General features: G+C 34.8%; 1 long non-coding RNA gene across 7 annotated transcripts; it reads left to right on the forward strand.

Annotated features, from left to right (window-relative positions):
• Positions 1–1,082: 1,082 nt before the first annotated feature.
• On the forward strand, positions 1,083–5,336 carry LOC113338235. Of its 7 annotated transcripts, XR_003354681.1 has the most exons (10): positions 1,083–1,348; positions 1,538–1,578; positions 1,668–1,709; positions 1,806–1,818; positions 1,987–2,077; positions 2,212–2,298; positions 2,876–2,948; positions 3,209–3,475; positions 3,942–4,038; positions 5,141–5,336. It is a non-coding gene; the product is annotated as an uncharacterized LOC113338235 (long non-coding RNA). The 7 variants fall into 7 exon arrangements; XR_003354686.1 differs by having other exon boundaries at positions 1,523–1,578; positions 1,806–2,077; XR_003354683.1 differs by having other exon boundaries at positions 1,806–2,077; positions 2,836–2,948.
• Positions 5,337–10,362: the final 5,026 nt, after the last annotated feature.

Here is a 10,362-nt window from a genome sequence, read left to right on the forward strand (position 1 = left end):
CCAACGACCCAACAGTCTAACCAGATTTTGGTTTTAGTGTCACACCTAATAGCCCAAAAATTCTTCTTCTTGATGATATCAATACATCTATAGATTCCTCTCCAAATCCAGGAACATCTCTCATTGAGATTCTCCAAATGAAGAATACTACAATCTTTAAAGTATTTAGCACTTAGAATCTTCACCCACAACTCATCATGATCAGTTATAATTTTCCAAATAAGTTTGCAAATAAGAGCAATGTTAAAAGTCTCTAAGTCTCTAAAACCTGATCCTCCCAACTCTTTATCTTTGTTAATGCTATCCCAAGAAATTAATTTTATACCTGTTAGAGCATTGCTCGGTCGAACTCGCATGCGTTTCTATCTCATGCATGTTTGTCAATGTTAGTGATCAAAACTATAAGTATTGATTTCTATTCTATTATAGCTAAGTCCCGAACTAGGATAGAAAGTGTAGTTGAGAACAAGGACTTCATGGAGATTCATCATACAAGTAGAAGAACTACTCAAGTAACCGGTGGAACTTCTCGACAAAAAGGTATGTGAAGACTTGAACTTATCTATCACTCAAAAATCTATCTACTCTATCTCCTACTCTTTGAGACAAGAATTCGTATGCTTTATATATAGAATTTGATTATACACATCTGGTATTTTGAGCCGAGTATACCTCGCCTATCTATATCTCGAAATATGTGTTGGTAAGCTTTTCGCTTCGATCAAGTTTACCTTTACCTAGTGACGAAAGTCATGATATGTTTCAATCATCTTGAAAATTGTTTTGACGAGAAATGGTGTAACACTAGTGGAAAAGGTTTTTTTTTTCCACCCACATCCACGACCCTCGTACACGGTCAATTGACCTTTGACCGGTCAAGACCGTCTGGGATATAAAAAAACATGGAGTATAGATAAAGCAGCTATAACGGGTCGTATAATATTATTATTTTATTCCTTATTCTCAACCGATGATATGACTGATGAGCTTAGTTTTTTCAGTGGGACCCACTTTCTATGAGGTGTCTCCCTATCCTTATCATCGATCTAACCTAACTCCTCTTCCTCACTATTTCTCTTCCTGCGCCTTATCTTCTCATTCTTCTTCTCTCCACCGCACCCCAAAACTAAAACTCGAAACTCAAAAAAAAAAAAAAACAAACAAAAGAAAGAAATCTTTTAAACCATTATTCTTAATCCCAACCCCTTTCTCCATCGTTTTCGTCTCTCCACAAAATCACTAAGTTCTCCAATAAACCCTATTCTAAATCTGTTACCACAAACTTGAGCAAAGAGGAAGAAATCCATTCTTCTCGGACCATTTTCTTCTTTTCATCTTTGCGGTTAAGGTTATTCCTAACCGATCTTCTTCTATTTTGTTGAGAGGGTTTATTTTTATACAACCTATGTTCAGATTTGAAATAAAATTAGGGTTTTGATTTGGGTGTTTTAATTTGTTATGGTTTCCGTAATTTGTGTTTGTAGGAATTTTGATTTCTTAGGGTTTTTTTTATTGATTTTAGGGATTTTGATTTCAGGGTCTGTTGTTGAGGTTTTTCTCCTTTTATGCAGCAAAGAGGTAAAATTCTTTCACCCAATTTCTTCTTAATTTTTCTTTTCATCACTGCATGTTTAGGGTTTTTTGATTTTAAGGCTTTTTGATTACAGGGTTCACTGTTATAGTATTTCTTCGTCTCTACAACAAAAAGGGTAATTCTCTTTTACTCGATCCAGTTTCCTTCCATCATTTTTTTTGGTTCAACTGGGTGTTTAGCGGTTTTTAATTTTGAGACTTTTTGATTTTAGGGTAGCTGTGAAGGTCTTTCTCCATCTCGTACAAAAAGGATACAACCAATCCAATTTGTTCTTTCATCATGACTATATGTTAATTTGATAAAAATTCAGTTGAAAAAACAGTTGTTCCTACAAATATAAAGTGCAAATTTGATTCTCACCAAATGCTTATCTTGGTAACTGACTTCTGTAGGCAACAAGATAATAAACTGGAGGAGTTAAGTGAAAATGTGCAAAGAACTTGAGGTGTGGGTCTCCCTTTACACAAAGATATTACTTAGCAGGTAGCATTTCTGATTGGCATTATATAATTAAAGTTGAAATGCTTTCTTGGTTATAATTTTCATTTGTTTGTTAAGTGTATTAGTCTTTTGCATGGAATTATTGAAAATTTATGGTGTTGTATGTGTTGATGTAGGATTAGGACATGTACAATCATGTGAATGATGCTTCTTGACTGAAGGCTCCTCTTGTTTCCAATGATGTTTATGAGATAATTATGAAGGTGATAGTCTAATGAGGCTTGTATCTGATTATTTTGTCAATTTAATATAGTCTATATGGTTTATGTTCATTCGATTTATATGTATAAGTATGGTTAGAAGTGAATTAAAATTTTGTTCTGTCTTTATAGGTCTTTGTTTTGTATTTAAAATGATTCTAAACTGATTCCGAAAACTAATTTGGAAAACTGAACAAGAAAGCAATTACTCTATAAGTCTTTGTTTGTTTGCTCTATAGGTTTCTATAGGGTTCTTCCCATTTAAAGCCATTGATTCAATAAATAGGTTTCTTTGTTTTCTCATGATTTTCTCAATCAGTGCGCTAATAGCAACTGGTTTTTCAGTAGGAAGAACAAAACTATTGAGTTCTTTTGGATATTCATCTTGGGGTCTGCAATCTTACCTGCAATACCTGTTACCGTTATTACATTAGGTTTCCATGTATAACCCATTATGTATCTTGTTTTTATAAGCATTTTCTTGAGTATTATGACCTTTATTTTTATAAGCATTTTCTTGGTTTTAACTTGGTTTCCCAGGTTTGTCTATTCTGATGTTCACAATAACTTGGTTTTTTAGCCACTTTGACAGCACTGGGCGTGTGTTCCACAGGGGAGTGCAGTGCGATGTTGGGGTAGTTTTAGTCGGAAGCGTAAGAATACAATGCCTTTTTGGTTCCTTCAATTTGGTTAAGAATCTCTTTTAAGCTAGTTATTTCTTTGTTTAATTCGTTTATATTGGGAAACATTTTGTAGGAGAGATAATATTACAATCTCTGCACTATTTGCTTCTCGGAATTAAGGAATGTTGCTGAATACATCAGAAGCTAGAATATTGTGTTGTCAATAGAACTGTTTTAGCATTTAATTTTGACTTGTAGTGACAGTTTACATGTGCTTATATTATTTGCAGTGTTATTTTTCTCAAGGTCCAGCTCCACCCAGCCCCTATCTACCACATATCATGCAAGACCGCGGGAATAAAGAAGAACTCCCGTATCTTAAGAGCCATTTCATTCAAGATGTAAACATTCCAGATGGAACCCTGGTTTCCCCATTAACTTCATTCACTTAAATGTGGCGGTTGGTCAATAATGAGACGATTCCATGGCCATGTGGATCACAACTGGTATGGAAATACGGATACCAGTTTACTACTACAGGTTTAGTTTCTGCGCAGGTGAGCTGAGCTTTTGTTTTAGTCTTCTGTTTTGCATATTGATTATAAAGAATACTGTTTGGTCCATCCTTATCCAGTCGTGTGTTTTCAAAATCATGATATATCTTTTTTTCTTTCATTCTTATCATATTTCTCTTCTTTGGGATTTGCTTGTATGTAGGAGTAACTTGTAAGTTAGAACATAAATCTGATCCTAACCGCGTCTTAGAAACATTAGATTTACGAAACTGTCAATTTGATTCTGAGTGCATCAAGTTTCTTACAATCTGTTTGTTATGTTGAAGTGGGAACTGTCAATAGTGAAGTCTAATTGTGATAACCTATTAGCTTTATTTACAAAAACATTTGACATGTGTTCTGTTCATGTATATGCTTAGGGTTAGAGTATGAGTTCATAATTTGATAACTAAGCTTGAATTTGAATGCTTAAGTAGTGGGTTTTAACAATATACTTTTGTGTTCGTAGTAGAAGGTGATAATAAAGAAGAAGCTGAACGAGTTCCAAGAGATATGAAGACGTCCAAGTCTCAACAACCAAGAAACCAACGCACTTTGCAGATTAGGTATGTGATGTTTTAGACTTCATAATGTGTTATCTGGGATGCAGATTACTTGGTGTCGATGCCAATTTTTGTTTTATAATTATAGCATATCATGTGTATGTTTTAACTTTCGAGGTAGCTCGTTTAAAAGACTTAAATTATTAGTAAGTTAAGACTTAAAACTATTAGTTTCCTAACTATGAAGTTAAATCTATCTAACGTTTTTATTTTGAAAGTTAAAAGAACAAGGAAATAAAAAGGCATTATATGGTTAAGTAAATGATATAATATTTATTTCTATTAAGACATGCATGCCTGCGAAGAACATCATATAGTGGCATTTTTCTAGAACTAGTACTATTATAAATAAAAAAGAACTTAGTAACATGGCTGGTGAATCCTAGGGTCCCTATGCTTGTTTGACACCAAATTTAGTGCAAGTTCTGAAACTGTTTTCTTAGTTTAGTTTTGTCTATGTCATAGCGTATCACTTACTACCAAATGAGTTGAGATGGATTGACGCGTGTCATCCTAAATTTTATTGAAGCAGTTTATAGAGTGCTCTATACTTTCTGAACTGGTTATATTTCAGTTGCACTCTATGCTGAAAAAGTAGTTTATAGAGTGCTCTATACTTTCTTTCCATTAATTCCACTGGTTAGCATGCTTCAATTATAATTCAAACTTCTTTTGTTAGAATTGTGTTCATTTTGAAGTTTGATATATCCGTGACATGCTATATATTTTCCTTAATAATTAGTATAATCCCATTTTTCCATCGCATTTTTTTAGTTCAACTTATTTGTTCGTCATAACCGTACTCATGTGAAATTGAATAATGTGAAATTGAACTGATCCCGTGGTAGCACATGATGAGCTTGTATTTGTAAAAGTCAAAGAACCAATAACCTGACCTTATCCTTATTATGGTAATGAATGAAAACATGGGTTTACTGAGGGAATCTCATAATCTGTTAGTTGTCTAAAGAGACCCCTACCTTGATCTTAGTTCAGTACAAGGGACTTCCTATTACAATTTGTCTATCTCATTATATTGCTGCTGCCGCTTGCTTGTCTTCGTAAAACTCCCCACATTAATCAACTGATGGATTTGTCTGTGCAGGTACACCGTTATGAAGTAGGAATAAGTTCTTCATCATCATCGGAGTTTTTACTTTTGCTGTTTAATCAATAGTTTTTTAGTTCATCGTTTTGTAATCGAATTCTAGAACTACAGATTACACTGGCCAGAACTACAAATTTTAATCCTTTGTGTAATTTGAAACCAATAAATCGATGAATGTTAAATTGAATGATTATTTGTGTGCAAGTTTAATTTAATTCTCATTTTTATTTGATTTGAGTTTGGTTTTCATTTGATTCTCATTTGAATTCTAATTTGAGTTTCATCTGATTCTCATTTGAATTTGGTTTTCATTTGAGTTTCATTTCTATTTGATTTCAGATTTAGTCAGATTCAGTCAGGCCAGACAACTAATCTGAATCTATTTTTTTATATATTAAGATTTATACCTATGACTGATTAAAGACAATCATAAAGTTTTGACCATTAGAATCGGTCGTTGATATAAGATTTTCAACGACCCCCAGAGACACGTCATAGTTGAAAAAGACGCTCAAACAACGACCCTTTATTCGACCGACAAAGCAAGTCATAGATACGAGTTAAATGACTTGCTTTGTCGGTCGCGAAACTGTTGATTTCCACTAGTGTAACAACTGTATAACGTCCTCTAAGAATGTTTCAATGATTGAAATGAGAGTTTATATTACATAACCAATGGTGGAAATAAGCATTGTTGTGGAAACACATTTATGTATAAGTCATATTCCTTGAACCAAAGTTTGCGAACTTTGTTGATCAAGAGAACCGGAAGAATGGCGTGAGCCAAGTCCGCGAACTCAGTCCGCGAACTTCCGAAGTTCTCAAACCCGAGAATTTCTGTTGGAGTTGACAAACTACTTGTGTGAAGCTAAGTCCGCGAACTCAGTCCGCGAACCGGCGAAGTTCTCATATCCGAGAATTTCTGCTGGAGTTTGTAAACTATGCCCGGTAACTTAAGTCCGCGAACCTAGTCTGCGAACTTGAGAAGGTTATATATCTGAAGATGATTTCTGAACTTAAAATTAAAAAGACTAAGGAATGCAGTTTGCAAACCGTGGATATAAAAGTTCATGAACCGATTCAAGTGAATCAAATCATCTTTGCTTCAATTGTTTCTTGTGTAGTACATGAGATTTCCTTGCAATTGAACAACTCTCTAACTAGTTCATCTTGAAGTCATTTGAACTAGTTATGGTGAAGAAGAACATGGTTGATATGAGGTGCTCATGTGGATAACCTTTTGGTTAACTATTATTGAACCAACAAGTGCATACGTTTGGGTACGGTTAACAATCCTAGAAGCGTGCATTGTCAAGTGTGTGTAACAAGCTAAGTTTTCGATCTAACGGTTGAGAAATATTAGCTGAATATAAATCAGGTTTTCATCTAACGGTGGATATTGATTGCTTTGTTACCAAGGTAACTTAATCGCAAATCCTGATTTGAAAGACTATATAAAGGAGACATCTAGTATAATGCAAAACTAATCCGCACACCTTACGTGTGATACTAGTTTGCGTGCTAGAGTCGTTTCTCCTTTAACCTTTGGTTTTCTTCTTCTAAAACCAGGTTAACGACTTAAAGACTTCTTGGGATTGTGAATCCATACTAATACCACTTTTATCGTAGTTGTGTGATCTGATCTTGCATCTTCTATCGTACGAGTACAATCAGATTGATTGGCTTGAGATTGACATCTCCGATAGTCAAGATATAAAAAGTAGTCACAAACATCTTCGTCTCATTGTTTGTTATTCCGCAACATCTTGTTTTGCCACCATACAACTAAGATTGTTGTGAGGTGATTGATAACCCTAGGTTGTTTTTCGGGAATATAAGACCGGATTATCAATTGGTTCCTGTTCATCTTGATTATTATCAAAAGACGGAACAAAACCTTTAAGGTTTATTTGTGGGAGACAGATTGATCCTTTGATAGACTTGTCTGTGTGAGACAGATTTGTTTATTGTCAAAGCCTGCGATTTTGGGTCGTAGCAACTCTTAGTTGTGGGTGAGATCAGCTAAGGGAATCAAGTGCGTAGTATCCTGCTGGGATCAAAGGCGTAGGGAGTACAACTTTAACTTGGACCGGTGGGAGACTAATTGGGGTTCCACTACAATCCAGTCCGAAGTTAGCTTGGAGTAGGCTAGTGTATGTAGCGCCATAATACAGTGTGTTTTCAATCTGGACTAGGTCCCGGGGTTTTTTCTGCATTTGAGGTTTCCTCGTTAACAAAATTTCTGGTATCTGTGTTATTTCTGTTTCTACATTATATTGTTTTATTTTTATAATTGAAATAATACAGGTTGTGCGTTAGATCATCAATTAAAGTAATACAACCTTTGGTCTTTGATTGTCATTGATTGATTCTTGAATATTGGTATTTGGTACCATCCAAGTTATTCCTTGTGTTTGATTAAAGACTCGCTGATTTCTATTAGCTTGAGTAAATCAAAACAAGAGAGAGATATTAACTCCTTGAGATACTTTTACCTAGATTGAGTCTGAATGTCTAGTTGATTCTCTATAAAGTATTTTGGAGTTAGTCCATACAGATTTATAAGCAAAATATTGGGTGGTGTTGTTAGACCCCCGCTTTTTCAATTGGTATCAGAGCACACGTTAAAAACCTTATAAGTCTATGTTTGTGGCGATCTGATTATGGACGAGTCCATCTCTGATAACGTACCAGTTCAGAAATTACCAGATGATTCTAAAATCTTGGATTCACCTGAGAGAACTTTCACATCTAAGTCAACATCTAAACATTTTCTTGATGTAAAAATTGTTGATTGGGAAACTCTCCTGGAAGAACAGTTGGATGAACTTTCTGATGAAGGTGATTCAAATATTGATAGAGATGTTGATGAGGAAGTCTCAGAGTATGGTAAGTTTTTGGATTCATAGAAAATGAAGAAGATTACAACTTCTCATGTCACACCTCTTCTGACTCCTCTCTGTCGAGAAAATAAGAAATTGAGAAGATGTTACACAGGTGTATGTTTTTCGAATCGTTCTAACGAATCGATCCTCAAGGATTCTGAGGAAAACCTACATATGAAGTCACTTGAATGTGATAATCTTTATCAAAAGTACTTTTTATTGGAAGAGAAACTTGCAGAATATGAAGCAAGGTTTAACTCTCAACAAATTAGTTTTGATGACAGAGAAAGTTCTTGTCTAACTCGAGAAAAACGCCTTGAGGATGATTTAGCTGTCGCTCTTGATAAAATCAAGATGTTGGAAGATGACTTGAAAAAGTTCAATAATAGTCAAGCAAATTAACCACTACGCTAGGAGCAAGTAAAAATCATCGTTATATACGAGGATTCGGCTATAAGGGAATAAATGTTCCAAATATTAGCAAAGAGGTAATATTTGTTAAGGATAGTGATTATTCTCAACAAAAGGTTTCCACTGACGGCAAAAGTGAAATACCTTCACCAGAAGTTAAAGTTCGAAAGAGCAAAGTATATCAACCTCCCAAGACAACACACACAGATCGAGGTAAGAACATTCCTTATGTTTGCCACTATTGCGGAAATAAAGGTCACCTGGAAAGGAGATGTTATTTACGTATAAGGAATGAGAAACTTCATGATGTTCTTGTTTGGGCATCACAAGAAGTTGTGAAACCAAGATCATATATTAAGACTAATCCCCTTAACGTTACAGGTTGTAACTGTCCAACCTTTAGGCAAAGGAATCAGTGCTGTGATAACCCTAGTTTTGCCTATAAACGTCATACGAATCCTTTTCACAATAGTAATGGTTATCAAAAGGATAACTTCGTAAATACGAAGACAAGATCGGATGCTCCCAATTGGAGAAAGATTAACTTGCAAAAGAATATTCAATCCAATTCTCTTTCGGGAATTCTAGAACAGAGTAATGGGAAGAAGGTTCTGGTTGTTCCTAAAAGCACTCAGAAGTGGGTACTAAAGAAAGCCAATGATGCTTTGAGTCTGAAAAGGAATGATCTTCCAGAAAATTCCATGACTATGAAGAAGGCAATATCCATGATGTTGGAACTTAACAAGTTTTTTGAAAAAATGGAATTGGATGTGAAAGGTTCTAAAAGCGATCTCTTTTATGATAATCCAAAGGTCACTTGTGGTGAGAAAGACGTTGTTCACCCCAACACAACTTGATTATTTTGTAAGTGCATCCTCACCAAGGAATGCCCTGTTATGTATACGGTGAGGGAAGCACGAGAATTGGGGCACACAAATTATGTTCGGTAAGGCTGTAGAATTCAAATGTATTCTTCTAAAAAGGTATGTCTATAAACCTGAGCAAGATTTGTGTTTTTATAATGATCCATGTACCTTAATTATTGTTCATTTCTACCTAACTTAATATGTGTTTAAGGTTCTTAAACGTTTAGGTTTGAAAATAGTAGTTCAGGATGTTTGGACTTCATGGCACACCTAGCAGATATGCATAACATCTTTTAAAAACAAAATCCAGGGGTTTAAGTTCGCGGTCTTGAAAATTCGTTTGCAAACCCGTTATGCATATTTGCCTGTAGACGTCAATATTCGGTCGACTTGTTTTGACCGTAACTTCTTAGTACGAACTCGGAATGAACTCATTCTTTTTGCATTCTCTTCCTATTTGAATTCTCTTCAAAATGGAGATGAGAATTATTGATTTTGGATGAGTTAAGATTGGTATCTGTCATGTCTCTTGTTTTTGAGTGTTTTGCTCCGTTTCGTTACACTTGTTCCACTTCTCTTGGACCTGGGCACTTGGATTCATGGAGTAGTACTCTTCTAAGCTCATTTGTAGCTTTTACAAGAATGTTGTTGGTGAATCACAAAGAAGGAAGTTCAGTAATGGGAAGTAGTACGCATTAATTTGGGATTCTTGAATGTCTATGTGAACTATGGTGCATGGTCGTTAATGACTTTGTATGTTCTTCTTTGAAAATCTTTTTATACGCCTTTGGTAGCTATTCTTGGTATAAATCCGTGCGAAAAAAATTGATTATACTCTCTAAGGACAAATCATCTTATATGTGCATTACGAGTTTTTCTTGATGCCTAGGAAACTTCTTATGAGAATTTATTCTTGTTTTTGAGAAGGATTACTAGTGCTTGGAATAACAATGATTGTGACTACACATATCTATTATTTTCCATCTTCTTGTTCTTTTTTAGATTTATTGGATTAAATTCTAAAACTATTTGGAGGATGATGTTTTTGGCAGTATTA

Source organism: Papaver somniferum, unplaced genomic scaffold (genome assembly GCF_003573695.1).
Source record: "Papaver somniferum cultivar HN1 unplaced genomic scaffold, ASM357369v1 unplaced-scaffold_19, whole genome shotgun sequence".
Classification (NCBI taxonomy): Eukaryota; Viridiplantae; Streptophyta; class Magnoliopsida; order Ranunculales; family Papaveraceae; genus Papaver; species Papaver somniferum.